The 15,215-nt window shown below is 40.2% G+C and overlaps 1 protein-coding gene across 3 annotated transcripts in view; it reads right to left on the bottom strand.

The window, feature by feature from the left end:
• Positions 1–15,215, bottom strand: part of PHACTR2 (phosphatase and actin regulator 2) — a 222,528-nt gene that overhangs the window by 156,346 nt on the left and 50,967 nt on the right. The gene's annotated exons all lie outside the window — the stretch shown is intronic.

The following is a 15,215-nucleotide window of genomic DNA, read 5'->3' as shown; positions in this document are numbered from 1 at the left end:
TAAGACCTTGTAACTGACCATAAAGACTTTGGTTTTTACTATAAGTGAGATGGGGAAGCAATGACAATTTTGAGCAAAGGAATGGCATAATCTATCTTTTATTTTAAAATCACTGTTGCTTCTGAGCAGAGGATAGAAGAGACGAGGTGGGAAGCAGAGAGACAACGAGAGACTACAAGAATACACAAGGCAAGATATGACAGGGGCTTAGACCAGGTTGGCAGCAGTGGGAAAGTGAAATGTACCTGGATTCTGGATACATTTTTAAGGTAGAGCCAAATTTCTTCATAGATTGAATGTGGAGTATGGGAGAAAAGAGATGAAGCAAGGAGGACTTCAAAATTTTGTCTGAGCACTTGGAAGGACTGAGTTGTCCTTAATTAAGTCTGAGACAACAGTGAGTGAAGTGGGTTTGGCATAAAAAATTAGAAGCTCAAATTTGAAATGTTCAATTAGACATCTAAGTACAGAATGAAAATAATTTTTTCCAAGGGAAAAAATCAACCTATACTTGGATATATCGTAGGACATTGAGTATTAAAAATAAAGAGGAAGTAGTGGGTAGAGAAGTCAGATGCCACTCCAAGAAATCACAATAAAACCAAGATGACAATAGAATCATAGATTCTTGGTGTTATAGGGACATACCTTAGAATTCCGTACCCAGATAAATAATTATTCATCAAATCAAAAACTCACTCACTGAAAGTGGTTAATCACTAAAGGTACATCTATAGAAAATTCCTCAGCAAGAAAGAAAAAGAGTTCAGATTAAGAGTGGGATACAGAGCTTCCCTTGTAGCTCAGCTGGTAGAGAATCTATCCACAATGCAGGAGACCCCGGTTTGATCCCTGGGTCAGGAAGATCCCCTGGAGAAGGGATAGGATACCCACTCCAGTATTCTTGGGCTTCCCTGGTGGCTCAGCTGGTAAAGAATCCACCTGCAATGCAGGAGACCTGGGTTCGATCCTGGTGTTGGGAAGATACCCTGGAGAAGGAAATGTCAACCCACTCCACTATTCTGGTCTGGAGAATTCCATGGACTGTATAGTCCATGGGTTCTCAAAAGAGGTGGACAAGAAACAACACTGAGCATAGAAACTGATAAAATTATGGTGAATTTAGTAAACTATTGGTTGTGCAAAATGGAGAGGTAGTCAGTGAATTTTAACATATGTTGAGGTCCTAATTTTGACGTTAGGAGGATAGACAAACTAAATACTTCTTGAGTTTGTCAGAAAAATGTGCTATTTCAAATAATAATAAAAATATAATAGTAAGTTTCCAAATCAGTAAATAAAAGGAAGGGGAATAAAAAATGTTTCACTAATCCAATAATGAAAAAAGAAAATGAGGGAAAATTTGAAAAAGAGCTGGCTAAAAGAGATGACACAAATTAAGATGTCAAATTAAGTCCAAAACAGTAGTTGCAAAAAATGTGAAAGGAATATTCATATCTAATGACAGTAAAAGATTGGAGGGAGCAGAAATATAATACATGTCTCTGTCTGCCCATTTTACAAGATACATCCCAAACAGCAAAAGCTGAAAATAAAAGCATGAAAAATACATCCTTAAGCAAATACTTACTAAGGGAAATTTGCTATTTCAATATTAATAATAGATGAATTAAAGCTGAAGTAAAAACAATAAAAAATAATAAATGGGATTCCCATTTATTTATGTATTATCCCATTTATTATTTATTTATTATAAATTATCCCATTTATTTATTTATTCCCAGTGGTAAAGAATCCATCTGCCAATGCAGGAGACACAGGAGATGCAAGTTCGATCCCTGAGTCGGGAAGATACCCTGGAGGATGAAATGGCAACCCACTCCAGTATTCTTACTTGGAAAATTCCACAAGCAGAGGAGCCTGCCTGTGGGGTACAGTCCATGGGGTTGCAAAGAGCTAGACACGACTGAGCATGCACATATGCATGCAAAAACAATAAATTGCATAAAGGTACTGATTATATAATAATAAAAAGTAACTTAACAAGAAATAGATGTGCAAATTATCAGCTAGTATGCCCCTAGCATCAGAATCTTAAAATACAAAAAACAAAACCAGAATTAGTTAAGATTATTAGCTAATACTTATATTAACAAGTTAAGATGAGTAAGAATTAGTTAAGATTATAATCAGTGGAGAGTGAAAAAGCTGGCTTAAAACTCAGCATTCAAAAAATTAAGATCATGGCATCCAGTCCCATCTCTTCATGGCAAATAGATGGGGAAAAAGTGGAAACAGTGGCAGATTTTATTTTCTTGGGCTTCAAAATCACTGCAGATGGTGACGGCAGCCATGAAAATAAAAGACACTTGCTCTTTGGCAGAAAAGCTATAATAAACCAAGACAGTGTATTAAAAAGCAGAGACATCATTTTGCCAACAAAGGTCTGTATAGTCAAAGCGATGGTTTTTCCAGTAGTCATGTATGGATGTGAGAGTTGGACCACTAAGAAAGCTGAGCACCAAAGAATTGATGCTTTTGAACTGCAGCGCTGGAGAAGACACTTGGACAGAAAGGAAATCAAAGCAGTGAATCCTAAAGGAAATCAACCTTGAATATTCACTGGAAGGACTGATGCTGAAGCTGAAGCTCCATACTTTAGCTACCTGATGCAAAGAGCCGACTCGTTGGAAAAGATCCTGATGCTAGGAAAGATTGAGGGCAGCAGGAGAAGGGGACAGCAGATGATGGGATGGTTGGATGGCATCACTGACTTAGTGGACACCAGTTTGAGCAAACTTAGGGAGACAGTGAAGTGCTGCAGTCCATGGATTGCAAAGAATCAGACACGACTTAGCGACTGAACAACAACAGAATTAGAAGTATAAACAGACAAATCCACAATAATATGGTGAGATTTTAACATAAAGTAATATGATAAAAAGGGTTTTCCCAGGATTCTCAGTGGTCAAGAAACAACCCTCCCATACTTTTTTGAAAACAAATAAACAAAAAGGCACTCCTAAGTAACACAAGGAAATCAAATTGTAACATAATGTGTGAAGAACAAGAAATGAAAGCATTACAGATTATGAGAGATGGTGGTAATGTGGTAATCAGAGGTATATTTAAAGTCTTAAACGCATTTTTAAAAACAGAAGTTTATTCAGAGAGAAGTAATACATAAGTAAATAGGTAAGTATTAAACTGATTAAGCTAAAAAAGGAAAGAAAAAAGAAAAAGAACAAAGAAAGGAAAATATTAAAAAAAAAAGGTTGCAAATGAAAGAACTAAAATTCAAGAAATTTGCTTTGATATATACAGAATCTTCTACAGTCCATGGGGTTGCAAAGAGTTGGACACGACTGAGCAACTGAACTGAACTGACTGATACAGAACCTTCATTCACCCATGTAAATAAGGTTAATTCTCTTAATAAGAGAATGTTCTGTATTTTTCAATGAATAAAAGTAAGTGAAATGCAGGTAAAGAAAATTCAAGATGAAAAACAACTATCTGAGTAATTCCAAGAACAGAAACATCACTAGTAGAAAGGTGAATTTAAAACTTACTATTCTGCATCCTGGGGAAAACACAGATGCATATTTAGTATTTTTTAACCATTTCTTCCATTATTAAATAACACAGCATTCTATAACTAAAAACAGATGAAGAACTCCAATCTCCTGCTTATTTTTGTTTTCTTTAGAGTAAATATCTCTCTGTAGTATTTGTTATTTGTAGTACAGTGGTATCTTTAAAACTCCAAATGACATCTTAAGGGAATTACAAATAAGTAGTTTCTTATATTTAACAAGCTTAACTTCAACTGTTCTTTACTTTTATGCTTCTGGTATTTTAAAACAGAATAAGAAAAAGCTATAAGATTGGTTTCTGAAAACATATTTAGTTTTATTAGAACTTAAATCTAAACCTAAGATGCTTCCAGGTAAAACAGCCCTCTATGGAAAGTTGTAAATATTGAAGCATTAGAATATAAAATGGATTTCAGTAACTGCAAATTACTTCTCAACTAAGGAAAGCTGACACATTCTTCAAACAGGTGATAAATATGGAAGCCAAGAAGGGGGATGAGGCAACTTGCAGGTGTTTAGATTTAATCTTTCATCAAAACAAGATTTATTCAGGGAGAAATCATATAATCACACAATTAAGAAGTAGATATACAAAATGGGCTTGGAATATTGCCATATAAAATCTATATACCACTCTCCAAAGCAATGAGGCTCTGACACTGAAGGGTTTTCATTCCCCAACTTCCTTAAGCAGAGGGCTTTCAATTATGAGAATGCACAAGGGAAGTCTTTACCAGAGAGAAAGAGGCCCAATATACAATACAAAGGAATATTTACCTGAACGATTTATTGTTATACTTTAAAAGAATATTGTTATTCTCTGTCTCTCTTTATTTATTTAGCAGGAGAAAGTGCTGTGGGTTTTGCTTTGCTATAAATATTCCAAAACCCACATAAAGCTCCAAAGATTTCACCATCTCTACAGATTTTTATGTCTTCTTTATAGGTGTATATACCATACTGTTTTGTGAGCCAATTATACATCTAGTGATTTGTTTCTGTGAACCAATGCTGACTACAATACTCAGTTACATTTATCAATAAAATACTCAACACTAACATACATTTCTCACTTGAGTCTGTGATTTTAGGATGATAAGTTTTGCTTTGTTTCTGAGATAAATATTACCCTATTGCATCTAGGGTAATAAAATTTTCATTTTATGCAAGAACATGTGAGTATTTAGTTGTAGTCCATTATTTGTGTCAATGTAGAAATATCTAGTACCTTATTCTGCAAATAATTAGTACCATGTGAAGAATGAGACTTTCATTATAGCCTGGCAAAAGTGCACTTACTAAATATTCATGGCTTATTTTCTTCCCATCTTCTGTCTAGGTTTATGTCAAGGCTTGGTTCTCAGAGGGTAAAGAATCTGCCTGCAATGCAGGAGACCAGGTTCAATCCCTGGGTCAGGAAGATCCCCTGGAGAAGGGAATGCCTACCCATTCCAGTATTCTTGCCTGGAAAATCCCATGGACAGAGGAGCTTGGCAGGCTATAGTTCATGGGGTTGCAAAGAGATGAACATGACTCAGTGACTGATACTTTTTGGTTCTCAAACCTCTGTTCATCTCCCTCTTTTATTACTAACTGGAGGACTCATTGTTCCTTCAGTTTTCTATGTCTACTTTGGTTGGTTAATTCTCAATATCTTGCCTCCAATTCTCCTATATTTTATGATCTAAGAGATACATTGGCTTAGATGTCAAATCCTCTGGGACCTAAATCTGTGTATTTCCATAGCAACCTGCCCTCATGGTATTTACTTCAAGGCTGTCTCCTCATCTGTCTCTTGCACTGAACTGAATGTCACCTGGAGGCCATGTCTGGTTTACCATTATAACATCAGCACAGGGCCAGAACATGGGTAAGTGCTCAGGAAGTATGTACTTTATATGCAAATGAATGAATGAATGAATCTGATCTGCATCAATGCACCATTTAGATCTATGGCTGCCAGGAGAAACACAAAAAGAAAACCGGGGACTCATAACAGTGGGCTTCCTGTCAGGTCCAGCAATAAGCAATAGTGTCAGTAGAATACCATTTACAGAGGATCACTTAGGGTTTCTGGTTCAGCGATTCAGAAAACACAGAATCAGAATATTGTCATAATTACATTAAAATGCATCTACTAAATACATACATTATGTTTTCAAGAGCCCTACTTAAAGCTTTGTTCAGTTTCTCATCTGAGATTACAGGCCTATGTCTTATTAAAAATTCAGTATGTGGTTGAGATATAGCAGTGCTAAAACCAAACAGGAATGTTCATTAACTTACAGATCATTGTATACAGATGAACAAACTGGATGGAGACGTCTAGCTTACTCTGCTTTTGCAGAGAAAAAACGTTTGACTGAAGTAACACAAGAAGTGTTTCTTAATATTGAGGATGCAGTAGAAAGGCTAAGGTGGCCCGCTGATAGTCACACTGTCATGGAAGTCCCTTCTCTTGAAGGCAGATGGATCTGTGACTTTCTTTCAACCAATCGACTCTGGGGATGATGTATGTGAGTGTGAGTGTGTGTGAGTGTGTGTGTGTGTGTGTGTGTATTGCATGTGTGATTATGTTGTGTAAGATTGAAACACCTGTCTTGCTGGAAGATACTCATGCTCTTCCTGGCTTTGAAGAAGCACCTGTGAATCACCACCTGGAGGGGGCCATGAGGCAAGGAGCAGAGGGCAACCTCCGGCTGATGGCCAGCAAGAAATTGAGGCCCCCCGCTCTGGTATTCTGCAGGGAATGGAATGCTGCCAGCAGCCACGTGAGCCTGGGAATATAGCCTTCCCCAGTGAAGCCTTAGTGAGATCACAGCTCCCGGCTGAGACCCTGATTGCACCTTTGTGACATGCCGAGACTCTAAGCAAAGGACTCCACGAAGCTGTGCCCTAACTGCTGACACATAGCAACAGAGATACAACATATGTTGTTTTAAGCTGCTCCGTTTGTGGTAGCATCGTTCTCCAGCAATACGTAACAAACACAGGTGGGAACATGGCTTACTTAAAAAGAAGATCTACTCAGTCCAAATGGAGGACTGGAAGAAGTAGGGTAGATGAAGTTTCATCAGCTTTGAGGGAGAAATGTAGCCTGGAATAGGAAGGAGAGGCAGCAGAGGAAGAGAGCCAGGTGGTTAAGCTTACACTCTCCCCTCTGATGACTTCAGAGAGGGCCAGAGCCAGAAAAGTAAGACTACAGACAATAGCTGGGGAGAAATGTAGCTTGTATAGCAAAATATGTAGCATTTATGAACTGAGATCATATTTCATTCAAAAATATTATACTGGCATAGCCAAACTGCCCACCCCTCCCAAGCATCTCTCAATTGCAGAAGCAATTCTTTGAGGTCACTTAAATCAGTCAGAGCCCAAAGGATGAGTTCAGGTTCCAAAGAGTGTGACCTGTGATCCATTCTCAACTCTCAAACAATTATCTGGACCCATATCTGCAACTCTGAGACACTCAGTTGTCAATGCCTATTGTGTCACGTAATGTAGAGTAGTTTAATAACAGAGTGCACTGTAGGTAGTGTACATCCTAACACTCTATCTTTCTCATTACTATCCCAAATAGAAGACATGGACTGAAAGCCCAAGTAGAGTAAAACTGCTCATATTTCCTATCTATCGATCTGTTTCCTACTATTGGAATGTAAGCTCCACAAGGAAAAGATTTTTTTTAAACACCTTATCTCTTTGCAAGTTGGTGGCAATCAATCAATATTTGTCGAATGAAGCAGGTCCATCTTTCCCTATCCTTTTTTCCTTGGTAAAAATGGGGGTAATAATAATAGATAATAATAATAATACACTTGACTTCCTAATCAAGTGTAAGGATTAAGTGGTGTAACACATGTGAAGAGATTAGAACATGGCCTTGTCTTGCATATAGTATCTGATCAGTAAAACTTAGCTATTAAGTCATAATATCTAAATATACTTTGTTGAAGGAAGCTGTTAGGAAAAAGAATCTGAATACTATAATTCATTTTCTAGTATAAGAGAACCTTACCAAGAACTTTCTTCATGGTCCAGCAGGTAAAACTCTGCACTCTCAGTGCAGGGGACCCAGATCCAATCCCAGGTCAGGGAACTAGATCCCACTTGCCACAGCTGAAAGCTGGCATGCTGCAGCAAAGATCCCACATGACCCAACAAAGAGCCAGGGTGGCCAAATAAATGATAAACAAAAAGAAGTAAACATGGGCTTCCCTGATGGCTCAGTGGCTAAGAATCTGCCTTGCAATGCAGCAGACATGAGTTCGATCCCTTGTCCGGGAAGTACCCACATGCCACAGGGCAACTAAGCCTGTGCGCCACAACTACAGAGCCTGCACTCCGGAGTTCCTGATCCACAGCTACGAAGCCTGCATGCCTTAGAGCCTGTGCTCCGGAAAAGAAGCCAGCGCAACGAGAAGCCTGAACATCACAACTGGAGAATAGCCCCTGCTCTCCGCAACTAGAGAGAAAGCCCACACAGCAACGAAGACCCAACACAGTCAAAAATAAATAAAATTTAAATAAATGAATATTTTTTTAAATAGAAAGAAGTAAACATCAAGAAAAATAAATCAGTTGCATCCCCTGGGAAAAAACAGAGCGAAACCTTACCTCTAAGGAGGTTCAACTACAGGTTAAGCTTCAAGTGCACATTTAATCTGAACCGCAAAAATTTTAACTAATTTTGAAATAAATTTGGATATGGCAGTACATCACCAAGACAACAAAGGGCTTGAAGTCAACAAGTTAAATGTGATTTTTGCTGTACAAACATATATGAAATTGTGCTTGCTGTATATCATAAATTCAGAATCTGTCTAGTCTAGAGTAATTCAAGCAGAAATCCCTTCTGGTATTTCCATCTAAGTGATCAGGATACTTTTCGAGTTTTTTCTGTATGTATTTAAAAAGATCGACCATACCAAGTGCTGGCAAGAATATATAGCAACTGGGATTTTCATACATTGGTGGTAGGAGTATAAAATGACAATTTGGAATTTGGAAACCTGGCCTTGCATTTTCTATAATGTTAAACATGCACCTATCCTATCAGACAGAAGTTCTACTTCTAGGCATTTATCCAAGACAAATGAAAACATATATCCATAAAAAGACTGTTGAGAATGCCCATAGCAGCTTTCTTCATAATAACCCCCAAGTTGGAACAGATCAACTGTCCATCACCAGAAGCAGGAGTGAATGAATATAATTTGGTATGTCCATTTTGGTGGAATACTACTCAGTCATAAAGCACTGTGCTGCCCACTCCCCTCAGAATTGAAGGACTTACTTCTCCATCTGCTAGGGCTGTTGCTGAAAGACAGCCCTCAGCAGTCAGCCCCTCTGGGGAAGGGGCATATTTTCTTGGCTGAAACAAATAGCCTTACCCAAAGTATCAATCTCTTCCTGGAGAAGCAGCCCCTGCCAAGGCCAGATTAACATGGGAGTGGGGGCAACTTGAAATTACTCTGACAGGCCATACAGCTCCAGAGCTCCCACTGGCAGGCGAGAATTCTCCCCGTGGCAGCTGACACCGAGAGCTCCCCAGGGGACCCAGCCAGAGCTGGTGGCAGTGCTGTCAGATGTTTCACTCCCCTCTCTGCTCAATCCTGTTTCTTTCCCTCCCTTCCAAAGCCTTAGATCCCAAGAGGCCTCCTTAATAAATGCCCTGCATGCTAATCATTGTCTCTTTCCAGGGAATCCAACCTGTGAGAAACTACTGATAAACCCGGCTCAATAGATGACCCTCAAAACCAATTTACTGAGTGAAAGAAGACAGACACAAAAGGGTATATGTTGTATGAGTCCACTGATAGAGTTCTAGGACTGGAAAAACTGATAGAGGGAGAAAGAAATTAGAACCATTTTTGTCTTTGGGTAGGGACTGACGGGGAGGGGCCATGAGGGATCTTTTGTGGGGTTGGGAATATTCTGTATCTTAATAGGGGTGTAGGTTGCATATAAGTATGTATGCAATTGTCAAAACTCACTGAATTGTTCTCTTAAAATCTACGCATTTCACTGTATATAAATTATACCCCAGGCAGAAAAGAAAAGTAACCACATCAAATTTGGTTCAAATAGAACTTATCAGTCAACACTGGATATATTTTAAAGTTTCACGATGGCCAACTGAGCCTCTATTCATTTGGAACCTGGTAGTTAGCTTTAGAGAAGGCAATGGCAACCCACTCCAGTACTCTTGCCTGGAAAATCACATGGACAGAGGAGCCTGGTAGGCTGCAGTCCATGGAGTTGCTAAGAGTCGGGCACAACTGAGCGACTGACTTCCCTTTCACTTTTCACTTTCATGCACTGGAGAAGGAAATGGCAACCCACTCCAGTGTTCTTGCCTGGAGAATCCCAGGGACAGGGGAGCCTAGTGGGCTGCCGTCTATGGGGTCCCACAGAGTCGGACATGACCGAATCGACTTAGCAGCAGCAGCAGCAGCAGCAGCAGCAGTCAGCTTTACAAACTAAGTTTGGAAATCAACGTCTGTTGTGCTCATCTTTTTGTGGGTCACCAAACTAAGTTGGAGAAGACTCTTGAGAGTCCCTTGGACTGCAAGGAGATCCAACCAGTCCATTCTGAAGGAGATCAGCCCTGGGATTTCTTTGGAAGGAATGATGCTGAAGCTGAAACTCCAGTACTTTGGCCACCTCATGCGAAGAGTTGACTCATTGGAAAAGACTCTGATGCTGCAAGGGATTGGGGGCAGGAGGAGAAGGGGACGACAGAGGATGAGATGGCTGGACGGCATCACTGACTCGATGGACGTGAGTCTGAGTGAACTCCGGGAGTTGGTGATGGCCAGGGAGGCCTAGCGTGCTGCAATTCATGGGGTTGCAAAGAGTCAGACACGACTGAGTGACTGAACTGAACTGACTGAAACTAACAGACTTGCTCTTTCTTTTTGAGACCTTAACTTAAAATGCCATGCTAATGGATACATGCATATGTATGGCTGAGTCCCTTTGCTCTCCACCTGAAACTATCACAACACTGTTAATTGGCTGTATTCAAATATAAAATAAAAAGTTTAAAAAATTCTATGCTAATCAGTTACAGCTCCAGAGGCCTGAGAAAAGTCATGAGATTGCTTCTTTTATGACATTTACTCATTACTCCAAGTATTGGGTACAGTATTCATTCAACTATAGATTTATCTACCTGTATGCTCTGGTGGCTCATATGGTAAAGCATCCGTCTGCAATGCAGGAGACCCGGGTTCGATCCCTGGGTTGGGAAGATCCCCTGGAGAAGGAAATGGCAGCCCACTCCAGTATTCTTGCCTAGAAAATCTTGTGGACAGTGGAACCTGGTAGGCTACCGTCCACGGGGTACCAAAGAGTTGGACACGACTGAGCGACTTCACTCCACTTTCACTATGCTCACGCAGCAGGCTTCCCGAGTGGCACAGTGGTAAAGAATCCCCCTGCCAAGGCAGGCAACACAAGGGACACAGGTTTGATCCTTGGGTCAGGAAGATCCCTTGGAGTAGGAAATAGCAACCCACTCCAGTATTCTTGCCTGGGAAATTCCATGGACAGAAGAATCTGGAGGGATACAGTCCACGGTGTTGTAAAGAAGGAGACACGAATGATCACCCAACACATGCTCATTTAGTATTGACCATTCAAAGAATTCTAGATCAAATTATGAAAGCATAAAATCTAGATTTTTAGATCTAGAAAGACTTGAGATCCCTGGGAGCTGAGGCTCACAGGAGACAACCGAGTTGCTAAAGTCAGTTGCCTAGGTCTAGGCAAGAGTAGGCTGACCTCCCAGGGTGTATCCCATCAGGCAACCGTGCCCCGTGCTCTGTACCAGTGCTCCCCTCCGCAGCTCGGCTTAGAGAAGAACACCTAAAAATGTATTTTATCCTGTGATTTTTCTCTTCCCTCCATTGATGTTCCTTACTTGGTAACAGTTAGGATATCTGTTTAGGATATCCAGCTTAGGATAAGAAGTTTAGCTGGTGGAATAAAGGACTCTTCTTTGATTTTGACAGAGATAATGTTTGCCATAAAGTAGGGGAAAGAGCACATCTGTTTGCTCTCTGCTTTCCTCTCCCTCTCACATGGCAATTTGTTGAAGGCATGTTTGGTGAAAAGTAAACTATATTTGATTCTCGGGAGACAGATTTGACCAAAAAACTGAGATTTTTATTAAAGATTCCAAAGCTCTTCCATCTCTGTGCAAGAGAAGAGAAGAGCTAGTATGTGGTAATAGGTGCAAAGTTAAGAATTAAGTTGGAAACATGAACAAAAAGGAAATCTTAAAAGTACACACTGTATGCAATCGTCTTTATCTCTAGCTTTTTCTCACAAACCCTATGGTTTCCACTATGAGTTATAAATCGTTGCTTCTTTCTAAGAAACATCTGGAAAAGCAGATGAAGGCCAAGAGAGGAGAATGAAAACTAGAGGAAAACTACAATTAATAACAGTCCATCCTCTCTATCCATCTATTTTTTTTTCACACCCATCAGAAAGATAAAAAGTTAAAATTTGGTCAATATCAAGCATTGAGGATGTGGAAATAGCAGACTTTTGTTCCATGCTGACTAGAGTGTCATAGGTATGAGCCACTTTGGAAAAGGTTGGCATCAGCTAATCTCTACACCATACACACACACACACACACACAACCTGGAATATTACTCAGCCATTTATTACACTCAGATTTATTATAAAGAAAACTCTAGCCATTTCCAACAACACGGATGGATCTAGATGATATTAGGCTAGGTGAAAGAAGTCAGACATAGACAAATATTGCATGATCTATTTATATGCGGAATATAAGAAACAAAAACAAAAAACAATGAAAACAGATTCATAGATATGAAGAACAAATGCGTGGTTGTTGCCAGAGCAAGGGCAGAGTGGTGCCAGGTAAAATAGGTGAAGAGGATTAAGCGGTTCAAATGTCTAGGTATTTATGTAAGTCATGGGGCTGTAACACCCTATGTAAGGAATATGTTCAAAAAATATTGTAATAACACTGAGGACAGATGACAATGTTACCTCACGTATGTGGGCTTCCCTGGTGGCTCAGAGGTAAAGAATCCACCTGCAATGCAGGAAACCCGGCTGCAATCCCTGGGTCAGAAAGATCCCAGGGGAGGAGTAGGAAGTGGCAACCCACTCCAGTATTCTTGCCTGGAGAATCCCATGACAGAGGAGCCTGGTGGGCTACAGTCCACGGGGTCGCAAGAGTCGGACACGACTTGGCGACTAAATAACAACAACAATCTCTTCCCATCTATTTTCTATGGTTGCTTTATTATAACATCTTTTTTTTTTTTTTTGGCCATGCCAGGCAGCCTGTGGGATCTTAGTTCCCCAATCAGGGATCAAACCGGTGCCCCTTGCATTGGGAGGGTGGAGTCTTAACCACTGGACCGCCAGGAAGTCCCTATAACGTCTTAATTGAGATGTAATTCTCATAGCATACAAGTCATTCATTAAAGTCTATAATTAAATGGTTTTATTATTCACAGAGTTATGTGACTGTCATTACAATCAATTTTAGAAATTTTCATCACCCCAAGAAACTCTATACCTTGCTAGCATCATTCCCCACTTCCTCACCATTCCCTAGCCCCAGGCACCCACTATAGGCACTTTCTGTCTCTAGGAATTTGCCTATTCTGAACTTCATATAAATGGAATACAACATGTGGCCTTCTTTAACAAAGTACAATGTTTTCAAGGGCCATCTGTGTTGTAGCACATATCAGTATTTCATTTCTTTTTATTGCCAAATCATACTCCATTGTGTATAGATACTGTATGCTTTTATCCATTTATTTGTTGCATGGATATCTGCATTGTTTCCACTGTGGGGTTACTATGAATAATGCTGCTAGGAAATTCATGGACAAGTTTTTGTGAAACATATTTTCATTTTTTTGTGCATACACCTAGGTGTGAAACTGCTGGTCATATTATAACTCTATGATTAATTATTTGAGGAATTGACAGCCATTTTCTTCAACATATCCTTTGAAGCACAAAAGCTTTTAGTTTGATGATGTCCAAGTTATCTATTTTTGCTTTTGAGTCTGGTATCATTTTTCTTTTTTTTTAGTTGTAGCATGTGGAATCTGGTTCCCTGACTGGGGATCAAACCTGGGAACACTGCATCAGGAGCTCAGAGTCTTAGCCACTGGACCACCAAGGAGCCAAGATACCTCTGGTATCATATTTAAGAAATTATTGCCTCATCCAAGATCATAAAGATTTATATCTATGTTTTCTTTTAATAGTGTTATAGTTTTAGCTTTTACATTCAGATCTTCAGTCAATTTTGAGTTAATATTTTTAAATATGATGTGAGATTGAATTCCTACTTGATTCTTTGGTATGTGGAGATCTAGTTTCCTTGGCACCATCTACTGAAAAGACAGTTCTTTTCTCCATTGAAGTATCTTGACAGTCAATTTATCCTTGTTGAAAAACCAATTTTCCATAAATGTGAGAGTTTATTTCCAGACTCTCAATTGTTGTTATTTAGTTGCTAAGTCATGTCCAACTCTTTTGCAACCGCATGGACTGTAGCCCACCAGGCTCCTCTGTCCATGGGATTTCTCAGGCAAGAATACCACTTCCTTCTCCAGGGGATCTTCCCAGCCCAGTGATCGAACATGGGTCTCCGAGTTTCCTGCACTGCAGGCAGATTCTTTACCACTGAGGCACCTGGGAAGCATAAGACTCTCAATATTCTCCCATTTATTGCATATATAAACTACTTCTCCACAAATAAACTTGGCATGTGGAAAGCTTGTTCATTCTTTCAGGTCAGTAGTAAACTGCTAGTCCTTATAGAAGCCCTATAAGAAACAGTTCGAAGATTTTAGCTTCACGTTTCCACAGTCTATTAAGGTAAGCAGTTTAGCAGCAGCAGTGGAAAAGCAATCCATTGTCTCATTCCAAGTAAGAAGGTGAAAATCACAGAGAGGAGTCAGAGCAGACTTCGTTGTGTCTGACTTAGCGGATTGTATGACTCATGGACTGTTGGAGAAGGCAATGGCACCCCACTCCAGTACTCTTGCCTGGAAAATCCCATGGACGGAGGAGCCTGTTAGGCTGCAATCCATGGGTTCGCTAAGAGTCGGACACGAGTGAGCAACTTCACTTTCACTTTTCACTTTCATGCATTGGAGAAGGAAATGGCAACCTACTCCAGTGTTCTTCCCTGGAGAATCCCAGGGACGGGGGAGCCTGGTGGGCTGCTGTCTATGGGGTCGCACAGAGTCGGACATGATTGAAGTGACTTAGCATTGCATAGCATGACTCATGGACTGTAGCCAGCCAGGCTCCTCTGTCCATGGGATTCTCCAGGCAAGAATACTGGAGTAGGTGCCATTCCCTTCTCCAGGGGATCTTCCCGACCCAGGGATCAAACCCGCGTCTCCTGCATTGGCGGGCAGTTTCTTTACCGCTGAGCCACTTGAGAATCCAGCATTCATTACACGAAGTGGAAAGACCAACTCACTTTAACAGCTTTTCCAAAATCCAGAGTGAAACCTCAAAGCAGCCTGGTTTCTAAGCACAAGTCAGCTTCCTGGCATGCCCCGTGACTGGCCTTGTCCCAAAGGGTCAAAGCATAATCGCACAGGATGCCTCAGAGACAGCCGGTTGCAG

Source organism: Bos mutus, chromosome 9 (genome assembly GCF_027580195.1).
Source record: "Bos mutus isolate GX-2022 chromosome 9, NWIPB_WYAK_1.1, whole genome shotgun sequence".
Taxonomy (NCBI): domain Eukaryota; kingdom Metazoa; phylum Chordata; class Mammalia; order Artiodactyla; family Bovidae; genus Bos; species Bos mutus.
The sequence above is the reverse complement of the archived record's forward strand: the minus strand, read 5'-3'. Positions and strand labels throughout refer to the sequence as shown.